The sequence below is a fragment of the Ornithodoros turicata genome, chromosome 1 (genome assembly GCF_037126465.1).
Source record: "Ornithodoros turicata isolate Travis chromosome 1, ASM3712646v1, whole genome shotgun sequence".
NCBI lineage: Eukaryota > Metazoa > Arthropoda > Arachnida > Ixodida > Argasidae > Ornithodoros > Ornithodoros turicata.
The window spans coordinates 59464155-59481607 of record NC_088201.1 but is presented as its reverse complement, the minus strand read 5'-3'; the positions used below and the strand labels follow the sequence as shown (position 1 = coordinate 59481607).

Genomic DNA, 17453 nt, shown 5'->3' with positions numbered 1-17453 from the left:
TACAACGCTCGAAAAATCAGTGGGCCGCGAAACAAAGTAGACTGCCAAAGAGGGCGTCGTTTCTCTACACATAGAATCCCTCTATATGCAGTGATATATTCATCCAGCCAACGTGTTTACCGAGAAACTGCCGACCCATTCCAGGAACCGACGAACACAGACAAGGTCAGCGCCACAGGTTGGAAGCAGCTGTGCTTAACGGAGAAGGACAGCTGGCGTCTGGCACGTAATTCTGGAGCCCGGTGATTAGCTTGGCGAAAGGGACAGCGCCGGGCATTTGAGCTGACAGCGGCTGTCAGTAGACGCTAACTTCGTGCACAGTCGGCCGCCCCATGCATCATTCATCAATGATGAAGGTTTTTGTTGGTGAACCTGGTGGTGTTCTTTCACGTTAGTGAGGAGCGCGGCGATCATTGAAATACGCTCAGCATTTAGTGATGACGTAGTCTACAGGCTTCAACGGCGACAAACGTTGCATCTTGACAATGAGTTTGAATGATAAACGTCAATAATACATATCCTTTTCCATCAAAATTAAACTAAGCCTATTGACTGACGGATCTGATGCGATTTGAACTATACCAGCAGCGGCGCCATGTTGCAGCATTGTTCGTCGTTGCACTTTCCATACTAAAGCCGGAATACTGCTCTTGGGTGTGTCGGTTTAGAGCGAACAGGCGAACACAACCTGTCATCATGATATGCAAGTGTGCATTGGCAAATGGGGGGGGGGGATATATTTATTAGACGAAAAGGAAAAACAAAAACGGGGGATAGGTCAGCCAAACGGGACGTCGGCTTGCTATTCCGGAAATAAATAAATAAATAAAATTAAGAAATAAGAAATAAATAAAAAGAAAAGAATTAAAGAAAGAAGAAGGAATAAGAAATAAATAAAGAAAAATAAGAAATAAATAGGTATACATTGGCAACCAGGTGAGAGCAGAAATGACCCACTAGACTTACCACATCCACCAAAAACTTTACACTTTTTGTTACTAGATGCTGCGTAACGTTACGTGATATTATTCCAACAAATCTAGTAGAAACATTTGAAATTTTGATTTGTAATGAGACCAGCACCTAATGTACTTTCCTTGGTTTGTTTCGTTCGAAAACAGTACCGTTTACATGCAAGCAATAAAAGGCACCAAACATTTGCGAGAGATACACGTAATCGAGGAATATCGAGTTACCAAAAAGTGGACATGACCTGCACACTACTTTGATCAATAACGCTTTGCCGCAATTAAGCATCGCAATAGGCGGGCATCAACCCGACAGTCTCGCTTATTTAATCCACCGATAATTTGGACCACCACTGTCCCCAGCCTTCAGTGCACCCAGATATCCGCATTTCGCCAGAAATTCTTATCGCAGATTCGACGATATAGTTCTGAAGGCAGAGCAGTGGCGTAAGAAGGCTAAGGTTTCAACACAGTGCCGGCCGCGCAAATGGACTGTTGTCAGTCCCAAGATCCATTTCCTGACGCGATAGAATTCGTGCCCAAGCAGCACAATGTACTGAAAGTCGAGTGCAATAGGGATGGACGGGTAGGTGGAAGGCCTTGAACAGATTCGTGAGACTAAAGAACATTGATAAGACACATACCATCCACCCCTATTGCACTCGAGTTTCAGTACATTGTGCTGCTTGGGTGCTTTGTGTCGGTACTCTGTCAGACAGTCCACCCTTTGGCTTTTCATGATTAAATAGTAAGCGTCGTGCGCAGTTTTGACGTGTTATTCCTTCTTCCTCCGATATTCTGCAAAGTACGAGAACGAATATTCAAAAGACGCCGAGGATACGCACGGGATAACGCGCCCGGGCATCAACTATAGGAACCGTCAAGGATGGTACACTGCCGAACAGCGCTTCTACTACGAAAACAGCTTTGACAGAACTTGATGTTTTATGTGGAGCTTATCTGAGTAAATCTAGTAGAGACGGTTGACCTTCCAATCGAAGACACCTATCGATCCCAGGCTGCTTATTGGGATACCAAAAATCTCGTTTTTAACGATGATCAACCTTTCACGCTTATGGCACACACCCGCACACACACTGGTGCACACACATATGCATGTTTCTTAACCTCGTCCTCTTTGCCAAGTATTTCAAGAGAGGAAATCCCGGACGTCATTGCTGCAGGCATCATGGGAGCAACATGGTAGAAAGACTTTCAGCTAACACCATGAACGGAGGAACTATTGCCATCAAACTATTCTCGAAAGACGAATCACCCCTTCCCCGAAATGGTACAGTGCTGGACAAAAGTTTACGGAACGCGCGAGCGGCCTATTTTCTCTGGGCAGAGACACCCTAGCGACGAGCGGAAGCGGGCGAGTCCACTCGTTCAGAGGGATGGAAGAGTGCGCTTGTGGCGACCCGCCGTGGTAGCAGTGGTAACTTGGCTTTTCAGTGTAACGAACGCCAAATGGTTTCGTTTTCGGTCTCCTGCACCGAGCACGATTGGCTATCGCGAAAAGGAAGTCTCTCCGCTATCGGAGAGATAACAGGGCGCTAAGATGAATTGAGGTGACAACGGGCTGCAGTGCCTAGTTTTTCTTGTTTTTTATTAGACAAAAACAGAAGAAAAGAGCGTGTATCCTTGAACACACACACACACAAAAAAAAAAAAAAGAAGCGGGGGAGACGATACTGACTCAATACTTTGTCGGCCCCCCTTTCGCAGCAATAACTGAGGCCATGCGCACAGGAAGGGAAGCATATAGTCGATGGACAAGGTCCACGTCTTCACGTAGCAAGGATCACTCTGCTTTTATAAATTCCCAGAGTGCGTCCTTGCTCCTTGTAGGCGTCCGTCTCTTGCTCATCCTATTCTTCAGGATGCCCCAGACGTTTTCGATTATGTTTAAGTGCGAGCTCTGCGCAGGCCATGTCAGCTGCATTACGCTGAGGTCGTCGAGAGGACGCTGTTCCCCTATGCTCTGGACGGGACGTTCCCAAATGGGTGCTACCATTACCAGCATGATGGCAGCTCCTTCTATCGTAGTAAAACTGTCCGACGCCTTCTCGACGACCTCAGCGTAATGCAGCTGACATGGCCTGCGCAGAGCCCGGACTTAAACATCATCGAAAACGTCTGGGGCATCCTGAAGAATAGGATGAGCAAAAGACAGACGCCTACAAGGAGCGAGGACGCACTCCGCGAATTTATAGAAGCAGAGGGGTCCTTGGTACGTGAAGACGTGGACGTTGTTCGTCGACTATACGCTTCCTTTCCTGTGCGCGTGTCCTCAGTTATTGCTGCGAAAGGGGTCGACAAAGTATTCAGACACTATCGCCTCCCCCGCCTCTTTGTGTGTGTGTTCAAGGGTACACGCTCTTTTCTGTTTTTGCCTAATAAAAAAAGAAAAGAAAAATACTAGGCACTGCGGCCCGTTATCACCTCAATTCATCTTAGCGCCTTGTTATTTGAGGGTGTTGTTTCCAATGCAGCCCCCAATAGACGGATTATCTCCGATGAATAGAAGGATTAACCATTGTGTAGGGTACACCACTAGAGGGCGCTACGACCGACGCCTCACCACTGGGGGCCGCTGCTGTCGTATTCCGCGGATGACGTCATTGCTCCTTCCGGGAGCATGGTGAGAGATAGCGGGAGGCATTGGATGGCGATGGGAAATAGAGCGCCCCTTTGTGCAAGGCTGTGGTGGCGCTGCGGGCGACAGGACAGACGCTCTCGGTGGCGGCTCTCTACGGCGTTGTTATGGTTATGGTCTCGTGACCGCGATACGCGGCGTCGGCGGCGAAAGAGTTTTGGGTCCAGCGTTGTGTACGAGTCTGAGCGAGTTGATATTAATCTCACTCCGTTTATTGTTCAACTGGTGGTTGTTGTTTGAGAGCTCAATTGCTATGCTGTGAGATTGGGGTGTACGGCACGCATATACGGCATACGACAATATAAATAAATACATATAAACAAAAGGATGTGCACGATAAATTACGCCACATTATTATAGCTTCCCGTGTTGCTACACTTTGCATTATAAAGGCGCTTTCGCGAACCAGTCCGTTCACAAACAGCCGTGTGCATCCCGTCGTGTATATATTAGACTTGGATACTTTCCTTTTAATTGCCTAATAACGCTTTTGCGACTCGAGCGCGTATATTGACAGGCTCCAGACTTGCGCAATATTATTTTGGGGATGGCGCATATGCTCAGACAAGAGCGGAGGAAAGTTGTTCTCCTATTTGCTTTATGTATTTATTCACTTCAGTATAAACAATTATGCACACTACAGTGCTATATGATATATTGTAAGCACCTTATGGCTGCAGAATCCCTGGTTGGATATTTGTAAAATTTTAGTGCCTTCTTTTCTGTGGTGGTCACTGTCACTCATAGGGATTCCGTTAAGTGTTGTGGCAATTCCAATGTAAACAGTCATCTGTTATATTGGAAAGTGAGTGATTATAGTCAAAAGAGTCTCAATAAACATGATACCTTCTACAATACCATCTGTGATTCCTAAATGTCAGTATGACAAGGTATGAAGAAATGTTAATGTAGTACATGCTATCCAAAGCAAGTTCTTCCACATCCCCCCCCCATCTACACACACTCAGAAAACAAAAACAAAAAAAAGCCGATCTTGGATTTGCCTCTGATAACATAATTTAACTACACAAATGCAGATACGTGTACTCAAACACATTTGCAAGGAAAGCATGACGATTATTGCAGTTGCAACGGTCATGCCAGTAAGTCATGTACATCTTGGTATTTTTGAAATTTCTCAAACATTTCCATATCTTTTATATTCAACGTGCTGGACATCTTCGATTGATATCAGGTGTTGCACACTAGATGTCCAGCACGTTGAATATAAAAGATATGGAAATGTTTGAGAAATTTCAAAAATACCAAGATGTACATGACTTACTGGCATGACCGTTGCAACTGCAATAATCGTCATGCTTTCCTTGCAAATGTGTTTGAGTGCACGTATCTGCATTTGTGTAGTTAAATTATGTTATCAGAGGCAAATCCAAGATCGGCTTTTTTTTGTTTTTGTTTTCTGAGTGTGTGTAGATGGGGGGGGGGGGATGTGGAAGAACTTGCTTTGGATAGCATGTACTACATTAACATTTCTTCATACCTTGTCATACTGACATTTAGGAATCACAGATGGTATTGTAGAAGGTATCATGTTTATTGAGACTCTTTTGACTATAATCACTCACTTTCCAATATAACAGATGACTGTTTACATTGGAATTGCCACAACACTTAACGGAATCCCTATGAGTGACAGTGACCACCACAGAAAAGAAGGCACTAAAATTTTACAAATATCCAACCAGGGATTCTGCAGCCATAAGGTGCTTACAATATATCATATAGCACTGTAGTGTGCATAATTGTTTATACTGAAGTGAATAAATACATAAAGCAAATAGGAGAACAACTTTCCTCCGCTCTTGTCTGAGCATATGCGCCATCCCCAAAATAATATTGCGCAAGTCTGGAGCCTGTCAATATACGCGCTCGAGTCGCAAAAGCGTTATTAGGCAATTAAAAGGAAAGTATCCAAGTCTAATATATACACGACGGGATGCACACGGCTGTTTGTGAACGGACTGGTTCGCGAAAGCGCCTTTATAATGCAAAGTGTAGCAACACGGGAAGCTATAATAATGTGGCGTAATTTATCGTGCACATCCTTTTGTTTATATGTATTTATTTATATTGTCGTATGCCGTATATGCGTGCCGTACACCCCAATCTCACAGCATAGCAATTGAGCTCTCAAACAACAACCACCAGTTGAACAATAAACGGAGTGAGATTAATATCAACTCGCTCAGACTCGTACACAACGCTGGACCCAAAACTCTTTCGCCGCCGACGCCGCGTATCGCGGTCACGAGACCATAACCATAACAACGCCGTAGAGAGCCGCCACCGAGAGCGTCTGTCCTGTCGCCCGCAGCGCCACCACAGCCTTGCACAAAGGGGCGCTCTATTTCCCATCGCCATCCAATGCCTCCCGCTATCTCTCACCATGCTCCCGGAAGGAGCAATGACGTCATCCGCGGAATACGACAGCAGCGGCCCCCAGTGGTGAGGCGTCGGTCGTAGCGCCCTCTAGTGGTGTACCCTACACAATGGTTAATCCTTCTATTCATCGGAGATAATCCGTCTATTGGGGGCTGCATTGGAAACAACACCCTTCCATCCCTCTGAGCGAGTGGACTCGCATGCTTCCGCTCGCCGCTAGGGTGTCTCTGCCCAGAGAAAATACGCCGCTCGCGCGTTCCGTAAACTTTTGTCCAGCACTGTACCTGTGGTAGTGCATTTGGGAGAGGGAAACGAGGGGAATCCCAATCTTCCACGTAAAGTCCCCACAGAACCCCTCCCGAAATATTTTTCTGGCTACGCCGCTGGAAGAGTCGTTGTTGCTTCCCTATACCTTCAGCATTATGGCTGTCGTTCGACCAGGGGCGCCGCCTCTTTACCTACTTCACTTTACCACGCAAATATGAATGACTGCCACGATAGCGACTTTATCACCAGTAACAGTGCGCAACACAGGGTCAAATGATTTCGTTGCACCCGAACGCCCCAATTTACGACGCATTCTTGCGGACATGAGTGTTAAGGCGGAACACCTGCCTACCTCGAATTCCATCGTCATGTATTTCCACCTAAGTTTTATCGGTGGTATGCCGGCTACTGAAGTGTACTGAACCACCTTAAAGGCTTTCATCGGTCGCTTTGTTTTAGAGTGAACATGTCCGGTGGCACACTAACTCTTTAGGTTACATCTTTTTAGCATTTACAACATTCTCTCAAGATCGAATAATTCTGGGATTCGTGAGAAAAACAACCACAACGAGAGATGAGACCTACCCTGACAATCTCCGTCCGATGTCTAAAGTTCTGACGGGAGCTGCGGAGGCGACACATATCCTCTGCCCCCGATTCCAGGCTGACATTGAAACACTTCGCACTGATGCGTAGCAACTTCCTTGGCAAGGGTCACTTTTGTACACGTCTTCAAACTTGCAAGTTCTCTGGAGTTCGAGCACAAGCTGCTGAGTAACGCGAACTCGACATCCGGAGACAAAACGCTCGAAGGAACTCGTCGTCGAGAAAAGACCCAAAGTTTCAGGTTTTCACAAGCGAAGGCTGCAGCGGATACTTTTCCCTTCTTCGTGGTAATTTCGCGGTCGAGCTTCGTACAAGTCGCAACAAGAGAGCTCGGTGGTGAAAAATGGTTCCTTAGGGCTGCTGTTTGTTCGCCACGTCGTACTTGCGGGGAGATCGAGCATCAACAGGTTCCTTGAGTGCTTTTTATAGGCAGTCGTACCCAGGAATTTCGGTGAGGTTGCCGGTATACTCTGCGGATTCGTAGGATTCACGTTAGCGGAACCCCGGACGCGTTCCAGATAATCCTCGAACGATACATCCTCGGGCTAGAATTTGTGGAACATTGGCACTGCTGTATTCCACCATAGCCACGTTAAATCGGGATAATACATACGCCCAAGAAATTCCATGACTGCTCAACGTACCCTCGCGGTATCAAGGCAGGCAAATATAAGAAGGAAACGTGCCGAGGCGTGAGTTATCACTTATCAGCCCTAGACAATCTCGCTGGCGAGAGAATTAACTGTATCACTTTTAAAACACGACACAGTGCAGACCTCACCGTGCCTAACAACGGCTGTGTCTCCTATAGAGCATCGCCGCTGCAAGCGGGTTGGCAGCGAATGACCAATTTCCGTCTACAGAACAGAGCAGCGCATAGGACAGGTAGAGAGTTTGCTGGGACGGCGCCGCTGAGTATGGTGCCAAGCGGCCTCAGCAGCATGCTGTCTGCTGTCCGCCGCATGGCGCCGTGAGCAAGGCTGTGAAGTAATTAATTACTTTTAAAGTAACAAATTTCCTGTACCTAAATACTTTCCAAAATGAGTAACTTTAACTACAATTGAATGACATTTCGCCTGTAAGTTATACTCAGGGGATAGTTACTTTGTGCTGTGGTTATTTCCGTGTGCGGTATTGTTTCCTTCCAAAGACTGAGACTTCCCTACTCTCAGGTTTTCCATTTTTGTTACAAACATGTTGGCCTTGCCCAGGGTTTCGCATTCATTTAAAACATAATATATATACTGAAACAAGGTTTTAACTTTTCGTGTGGACACTTGTTACATCCAATCAACTATGGAGATTTTTAACCTCTCTTTTCATAAATTTGTTTTACGTACGTGTACGCACCACCTTAATGATGAGTACCACGGGTACCGGCGTCTATACTTTTCGCCTCCGGGGACAAGTGGTAAATTTGCGCCCCCCCCCCTCGTAGACGCCGGCCCTGAGTACCACCTCTATGCCACATAGTGATAGACTTAACATCGATGTTAGATGTGCTTTCTTTCTTCTGTTCAGGTTGTTCTCTTTCGTACATTCGGGAGTTCCGTTGTTCACATGCACTAGCTATAGTTCACTACGCAGATCATGAACTTCTGGCATGAACAACATTATTTTTAAATATGTTGTTGGAGACACAACCCACAACATCCATGTTCCAATCGGAACGCCGAGGCGGACTTACCATTTCTGGATGCGCTATCTGTTGTCGCAGTCCGGGACAGCGCCAGGATAGCACGTTTGGCGAAATTTTCAGTAAGCTATCCTCTGGCGACTGCGGTACTTCCCGTGGCAGAAACCTTTTCACGCTTAGGGATGCCATCCTCATACCATCCGATCGCGAAGGTGTAGTGCAAGGACGACGCTTTTCCCATCCAACCTCATCAACAGCTGCGGAGCTCTATGCCATCCTTTTCTTTCTGCAGCACATCGTTGACTTTACCCCGCGGGAATTAGCAGTGTTCACTGACTCAAAATCTACACTGCAATGCTTTTAAAAACTCTGGCATACGAGGCTCATCCGCAACCATAGTGACGGATGTGATAATGGCTTACCATCTCATGTACCAAGCAGGGCACAGGCTGGTTGTGGGTTCCAACCCATTGTGGTGTAGTGTGGAATAAACAGGCCGACAGCGCCGCAGAAGCAGTTCTCTCGTCTCAGAGACGGACGCGTATTGGGCTGCTGAGAGGGGACCGTCGTTCCATTCTTCGACGTCTCGTGACACCCCTGGCTTCCCACCAATGGACAACTGACATTGTCCCCCCACCTATGCTGAGAAAAGTTCATCCTTTTCAGCTGTTCCATGACGCTTAATGAAACACCTCTCGACAAGATGCTGCATTAATGCGACTCGATGTGGCTTTTGCAGCTCAGTGGCGTTACCGCTTGAGACAAGTTGACTCTCCCAGATACTGTCACTGCGGTGCTCTAGAAGATCTAGAGCACATTCGTCTTCATTGTCCACACTACCAACCTTCCCGAACCGCACTCTCCGGGTCCCTTCATCAGCTGGACTCTCGCCCCCCCCCCCCTCTATCAAAATTGCTTGGTCCTTTTCCAGATCCAGCCCACCAACGCACTACCCTCAAAGCTCTTTTGACCTTTTTGGACACCACAGGACTTCGATCCTTATTGTGAAGGGGCTCATTATTCCATTCCACACATTACCACCAGCAATGGGTAGAGTCTCCCCATTCATCATCTGAAGATAAAGTTGTTGTTGTCCAATCGGAGCACGCACAGCCAACAGAAACGAACCACTTAATTCCTTAAATTAACTTAGGATAGCCACATGATGCTACGTAACATGATCCACCCCTCGTTGTATTCCCACTCCATCTTCAAGACGTTGTATAGTATACACAGTGCTTTCGGCTCAAGGGGTCACTGGTGATGGTGGGTGGGTCGAGGACATGTGCCCTCAACACAATACAGGATACTGTAGAGCAGTGTTTCTCAACCGGGGTTCCGCGAACAGGATTCTGTTCAGCACCCGCGAATGTTAACTTGACCACCTACCAAGGCTCGCTCTCGGAAAGCCATGTTATTGGACAATGCTTAACACTTGATCGGTGGCATTGGAATTAACATCGAGATCGCAGCGCCAGGTTGCCGCGGTTGACGCTGATTGCAAAAAGTAGAGCCAGCAGCTGTCGTCTTCATCGGTTTACACAACTCGCAACTGAACTCAACAGTTTCTCCGACCACACTTTTGCTTGTTTTTTGTGTATCGAAGGCATTTCAAGTACTTGGAAACTCGGAGCTACTCTCCTGCCTACGGGGTCTTGGGATTTACAAGCTTCAGTTGCAACCCACAATACGTTATCTGCGGGCAAGTACTGTGAAACAGTACACTGAACCCGGCAAACTCAGAAGCGACATCTTGCAACGAAACAATAAACAGTTAAATAAATTATAGTTGAACAATTAAATACTCAGTTAGACAGAGCAGTAATTTGCAACTTGTACGTCATCTGGTTCGCCTCACCCACTTCTGCGGCTTCTGGCGGCTTCTGTCCTGAGGCAACTCCCTTCCCACTTCTGCACAGTTGCCCCAGTATAGCAGGTTCCTTCAGGTTGTGCTAGCACGATCACGGGTTTCCTCGAATTGCAAAAGAGTTGAGAACTACTGCTGTAGAGGGATACCACCTCCCGACTGCGTCGATCATACAAAATGACTCCTAATGGAGAAGCAACAAGCCTGCTATTACTTCGAGTTTCTAAAAAGCACAACTCTTGCATCGTCTGAAGTATCTTACAGGTTACTCAGTTACATTTGGTGAGCAAACTGCAACACATTTAGGTTTCGGTAACTTCTGTAAATCACTTTCTGAGTTACCTAAATGCACCTGCAACTTAATTACTTCTGAGTAACTTATAACAGCTCTGGTCATGAGAGTTGGCGATGCTTCGTGTCCAGCGGCAAAAAAATGTAATTCCCGTGCGACAATGTTCTGGAACACAGTGACTGTTCCTTGCGCTTTCATTTTTTTTTTTTTTCTTTTGAGGACGTAATATGTTACTCATGAAGGGGTCAGCATGCGTCTTCGCCGATATTCAAGTTGAGGACTAGAACCCGGTACCTTATTCGTCGTGTCCTAGCTGTAACGGTGCTTGCGAGACTCCGCAGGTATTAATTTTTCCAGGAGTTTGCTTCCAGTTTATTTTGCCCTCGTAGGCCGCAACTGCCTCTAATAACAGTGACTGATTCAGACTGCAGAACCGAGTCCAAAAACTGCCTTTCGCAACCCTTCCTTATGCTACATGGCACTTGGCAGTCATTGATATCATCTGTGCACAGTCTCCAACCTTATGTCTCATACCTTTGCGCAACCGTTTCATCAGGCTTGTGGCCCCGTTAGCAAGCGACCCTGATGTAAAATGCGGCAGTTCTTATGTTTCCTGGATAATAAGGTCCTGCAGAAAAAAGGGAATGAAAAATTGGAATGGACGAGACACGGAGTGTGTGTGCCTTTTGCGTGAAAATACCAGTGTTTGTTTCGTTCCGCTTTCTTTTTTTTCTTTTTTTTCGTTCGCGTCTCTCTCCACTATTGCACCTTATCCTTCAGAGCTCTTTCCACAGTATACCAAATGAGTAATAAAATTTAGGGAAGACTTTTCCAGTCACCGGGTTTTTTCCGTAGGTCTCGTGAAAATAATCTGCTTTATCTGTTTCTTTTTCATATATATTACGTGTAACTATTATGCCTTTTCATTTGAAAAATCAATTTTTCAATAATATCTTCCCCGAGGCAGTCGCTTTGTGTTTCACAGCATATTCGTCGTGGATACTGCGTGCAGCAGTTGCGACGCATAGCCTTCGCTACAAACACGTGTAACTCATGAACTTACCTTCACTTTCATTCCGCTTCCTATACTTGCCGAAATTCAGACTTCCACATTTACGCGTAGCAGCATCAAACCAACGTGCAATAGCAAAGTGTAGGTAAGTGGTCCGAGTCTCTCCCTAGTATTTTACCCTCTCACACGTCCCTGCTACATTCCATGCGGATTGGCCAACATACCTTCCTATACTCATGTCGATATGCTCTCGAACCATTCGCGTTCGCGTGTGAGGCATTTCCAGCCAGTTTCGGCGGTACGCACTTTTCCAAGTCACGACTGAACATACCATTCGGAAGATCGACTGCTCATATGACTGCCGCGTGCTACGTATTTTTCGCCTGGCCTCGCGCTTCAGTGAACGTTCGACAGCGAGCAGAAGAGCGAGATCCATTGTTGCGATCGCAATATTGGCTTCGGTAGAACGCACAGAATGGGAATGTCGGGCAAAAGAAGCGTAGAGGTTTAGGCATGATAAGCGCCGGTCCGAGCGTTTTATGGGGGGGGGGGGCAGTATAGGCACAGCAACTCGAGGGCACGCTAGAAAGGTTTGATGTGTATGATGAGTGTATGAAGGGGTGGCAGGGAGTGGGGAGCGAAGGACAGCTTTCAAAATTGAGAGGCATGCTGGGTAGGAGTAGTGGATGTGGAATTCCTGCGCTTTAAAGGGTAGTTGAAAAGAAAGTACGCGCTCTGCAGAACACCATCGAAAGCCTATCACCTATCTAACCACAGTCCTTCCCTTTCCTATAAAGAAAAACGCGAAACAACAGATGGGCGCCGCCATTAGTGTTGCCAACTCGTGGCAGTCATATTAACTGTGCGCGTGTGGGCTGCCGCTAGCCGAGTTACTTCATTTTCCCGTGTGTGTTTTACTGTTTTCGTTCATTTTCCAGTCCGCTCGTGTTCATTTCGTGCCGGTTCATTTTCTCCATCACGGGAACCGATGTAGAACAGATATCGCATCGGCCAGCACTCCTCATGTGAACAAGTGTGCATATCGCACGCGGAAGCAATCAATCTTGTTTTTCCTTGATCTTTCGGATGTTCATACGCTACACAGATGTTTACCGGATGACTAGTTATATGGAATCTTACGTTATCGTCAGTCATACTCGTTAAAGACGGCGGTCACCAACATTCATCCCAATGGGAAGAGCGATTTTGGCAGCCCATCCTTGTCGTGTCTTCGCTGGGAAAGAGTCTAAGGAGCGCACGGAGACTAGTGGTGTGTGAGTAACGCGACAAGGTCTATAATGCGCTAAGCCTAACTCTGGGCATAACTAGTGGTTCAGGACGAACATACGACTTGTGACACGAGTTGTGTGTTCGTCCCGTCCCTCCTGTTGTGCCCATGCTCAAGTTTCTCCCTAGAGCCCTGCACGGGCCGCGCTTCTTATTGACTGGTGTGCTCCGTGCCTTGCCTTCAAACATGTTTCCGAGAGTCTGGCTCGGCCGCGTCACGCAGCTAATTCCACACAATGCAAGACATTAGTTCATATCATGAGGTGCCTGCGTCATTCCTGTGCATATATTTGCAAAAACAAGCAACAGACACTGCATTATGCGTATGATTCGACCCTTTAGAACCTTCTCAAAGCCACTTCACATTGCTACCGACTCCTCACATTTTTCACAATCACGTTCGAAAAGCTTGGTGAGGGCGGTAGGGATTGGGAGGAGTTTGTCGACAACATCTACTACCTCCACAAAAACTTTTAGTGTAACGATAACGCGCTTGCTCACGTGCGTTCTGGATCTAATTTGGTTTGGTGCTGCTGCGGTGTTAAACCGCCAGTTCTTTTATGTTTGTGGCCTTGCCTCCTCTTCTTATACATTTACTTATAAATTTTTATGACAAACGCGTAAGTCACGACTATTGATCTCATGCGTAAGTCACGGCCGGAAATGCTAGGTCGGGCTCTATTCGCGGAGTCACGGGGCCGCGTAAAAACAGGGTAGACCGGGCCCGGGCCGGGTTGGGCCCGGAAAAGTCGTCCTGTTCAGAGGTCTATTTCGCACATTACGGAGTTTTGTCTACCAGATGGCCGGCACATGTCATACTCCCCATTTCACACTTACCCTTTATCATGGCAGGCAAACGAACACCCCCCCCCCCCCTTCTCGTACGGACGATTGGCCGTCTTGCGGCATATCGGAAAATGCAGATCACTGTCTTTTGCGTTGCCATCCGCGCTCGACTTATTGTAGTGGAATAGCAAAGCAGGTGGGAAAGCCTGCTGTGGAGCCCATGTGTTCATTCTGTCTATGCATGGGCCCTTAGTCGAAAATAAATCGATCATTGCTAATCGATTACTCAAAAGAAAAATAAAGGACAAATACTTGCTTGGAAGACAAATCGATTACTCGCAAAATTACTAAGAAGTAACTGATTGATAATAACGTAATTGCTTGTAACGCGCTACGTACAAGTCTGATACAGACTGGCACGATGTCATTCTATGGTGTGAGCACGTCCTATAAAAAGGAGTAACGTGGAATACCCTTTCGGATGGTGCCAATTTTACTCAGCTACGTCAAATTAAGGAAGACTTTTCATACCTCGAAAGAAATTTCTGCCATGCCTAGACATGAAACTTCAAACCAAAGTCGAGACATCGTTGACAATCATAACCGCGTGCGCAGCATTGCACAACATTGCACGAAGAATGAACGACTCAGGGGAGGTAGATGCCGCGCAGGGTACAAACGAAACAGCTTTTTGGAAGAGCTGAAGCGCGACGACATCACTCACATCAGGAGCGGCCGTACCAGGGGCGCTCATCTCTAGGAATTTTGCGAATTGGACAAATTGCAGCAGTTGTGGTTCATTACCGTGCCGTCATTTTCGTGCATCTACGCGACTAGCTGTAGTGTGCAGCGCATTAATGCACTTTTGCTATTTCATCTTATGGTTGATTTCTTGTCTGGATGGATGGACTCTTCTTCGGTTACATTAAAGGCAGCAGTATATTTCTGAGTATAGAACCAACAAGTAAACAGTACAAATGTGAAGAGATTCCCTTGCACCCAGGGATGTCGTACTACCCGCTCCTTACAATCGAACAGGGCAGCCACTAGGGATTTTCCCAGGACTATAATTTCGGGTGGGGGTTCTAGCGGAATGAAGGTGGGTGTACCACGTTGTCGTCGTTCAATCAGCACTCTACTCCATATAGACAGTCGACGACGGCAATAGGCACCCTTCTGAAGGCAGGTGAATAAAAATGGCCTCTGTGTAAGCTCGGTAACGTTGCACGGTTTGCACGGTTGCACGGTTTGTTGTATTTGGAGAATGAAGCTACCGACACATCTAGTAGTTCACTCGGTGAATTTCGAAAGTTCGACAAATATTTCCTAAGTAAACTTAAGATACAGTTGAAGAAACAAGACCTATAGCTTCAAATACAGATCAAAATTCGGGGAGTTGTTAGGGGGTGTGGGGTGGTGCTGGGAAAATCCCTGGCAGCCAAGTTCGCCATAACGGCTTCTAAACACAACTTTCAGAAAAGAAAAAAAAATGACGGATGCGAAACGGATGTGGTGTTTTGAATTCTGAACACAATTTTTATTTCTTCTGCAACTCCATGTCCAGCTGTTTCTTCTGCAGTTCAGTCACGGCGACTTGCAAGCGAAGGTACTCCATCTCTAATAGGTGCTTGCCTTGTCGCTGTTCCAGCATCTGGTGGTGCTCGTCGTCTTTCTGCCGCAACTCTAGTTTTAAAAGCTCAACTGGTAATTTGTGCATAATATACTCTTGACACTGGTCATTTCTTATGGAACCTGTCCTCTCAACCAGCTCTGCTGACAGTGTGGTTTCCAGCAAGGCGGTCTGCGACAATTCTCGCACCCCAATTCCACTTCTATGTAAATTTGTTGCAGGTTTCGATGTGCTGGGCGTGATCGCAGATGTGCCACTGTAATCATCATTGGTGCGCAATGTATCCGAACTACCAACTGGAAAGGCAGGAAGAGATCGAGCGGCGTGGCGTGGCAGAAGTCTGGGGCATGGGTACAGGTGAAGTAGCAGGAGAAGGTATAGGAGACGCCAGATGACAAGACTGAGGAGAAGGCATCAAAAGTAGAGAAACGAAACAAAGGAGGTGAACAAAGGTGGACAAAGGAGGAGACCAAAGGGTTAGGAGATGGTGGACAAAGCGGAGAAGAATGTGCAGACGATGCATGTGAATACGCTGCACGACTGGTAGCCTGTGAGTTATTCGGACCTGTATTATGGAAGTTAAAGCGTTGATAACAGCGAAGAGGGTAATGGCGAAGCAGGCAATGAAACAAGCAACTCAAGTGATCTACTACGCGACTAAGAAACAGTACTCATGTCACGAAGCATTGTAGTCGTCGATCCTGATAGCTAACAATACATCATTGATAACTATAGCTAAATAAACTATGGATTGACACAACTACCAAAACTTAATGGCACTATCCTGTAGAGGCTGATTCTGAAGTGGCTGCAGTAAAGCGCACTACTTCGGGGCTGCAAAGCGTGTGTAGCGGCCATCCCCATCGAATATGTTCGAAACCCGTGTGTTGACGTGCGTTGCAGCTGTTTCCACGAGCTGACTTATCGTGGACATGTATGTTCTTTGACTTCCTCCATCTGCAGAAAAGGGCGCGAGCTATAGCATGGTGGTGGGGGGCGGGGTGGGGGGGGGGGATATACGTTTATTTCGGATCAGGCAGACAACTCTTGTTATACTGAAACATAGAAGGCAACGAGGTATTTCCTCTCCGTACCTGTTTTGCGAAAGCCTTCCCGCGTTACCAGAGCCTTCATTCTTCATCAAGGACTTCATATTGTCCCAAAGTTTTCGTAGTTGTTTTACTGTTCGTGGTCGGACTCCTGGCTGTTGAATTCATTTGCCCATAATTGCCAGGTCTTAGTTTTTTTTGCCGTTTTCTTGCTCTCGATGACCTAACGGTCTTTGTAAACAAGTTGGGATATACGTAGGCTTTCTCGTCCTCGGTATATGCATGCCGCGACGTTGTTGCCTTTTGTTTTTCTATATATTCACTTATTTGAGAAGCTGCCAGGAAGGAACATCTGGAAAAAAGTATCGAGGAGATGCACCTACGTACGTAGATGCAGGGCGCGGGCACCGGCGCGACAACTTTACTTCTTCGTCTTCAGATGACCAGCCAAGAGAATGTTAAGAAAAAGAAGCGCCGTTCCTTCCTGGCGTTAGTGAAATAGAAACGTGCCTTGAAGTTCAAGCACTGCTTGATCGAGGAAACCTTGCACACGGATAGAGGTGTCGGTAATGGACAATACTCCCGACAGCGCGACGGCTGTTTTTTGATGACCCGGAATTTGTTCTGCAAAGTGATAATAATGAGGACAAATCCCTACTGCTGGGATTGCTCAGCGGCATTCATACAGCTTTTTTCATAAGTGTGACGGATATCATATCGTACTATGTGTATGCACTAGCCACATTCGTCATCTCAAAATGAAGTTGCTGTTGTTGTATACACTAGTACTGGCAACAGTAATGTAAAGGGATACTTTAGTCCTCCACCCAACCACAGCTATGCCGCGCGTGCTGCGCTCCTGGAGCGCCCAAAGAAGCTGAACAATTTCTCAAGTCAAGGAGTGTTCGTGAAACGTTATAAGGACTGATGAAGACGAAGTACGTTCAAGGAGTTCTTGAGGCAGTTATGAGCTGCCTGTGCTGGACTTTGT

The 17453-nt window shown here is 46.7% G+C and overlaps 1 protein-coding gene across 3 annotated transcripts in view; it reads right to left on the bottom strand.

Annotated features, from left to right (window-relative positions):
• LOC135399255 (endothelin-converting enzyme 1-like) overlaps nucleotides 1–17453 on the bottom strand; it is a 135130-nt gene that overhangs the window by 108927 nt on the left and 8750 nt on the right. For 2 of the 3 annotated variants that reach the window (XM_064631084.1, XM_064631101.1), the window contains exon 1: nucleotides 6883–7347. The exons of the other annotated variant lie outside the window; for it this stretch is intronic. The gene's annotated coding sequence lies outside the window, so the exon portion shown is untranslated. Of the gene's footprint in view, nucleotides 1–6882; nucleotides 7348–17453 lie in introns of those variants that run through there. 3 annotated transcript variants of the gene reach the window in all.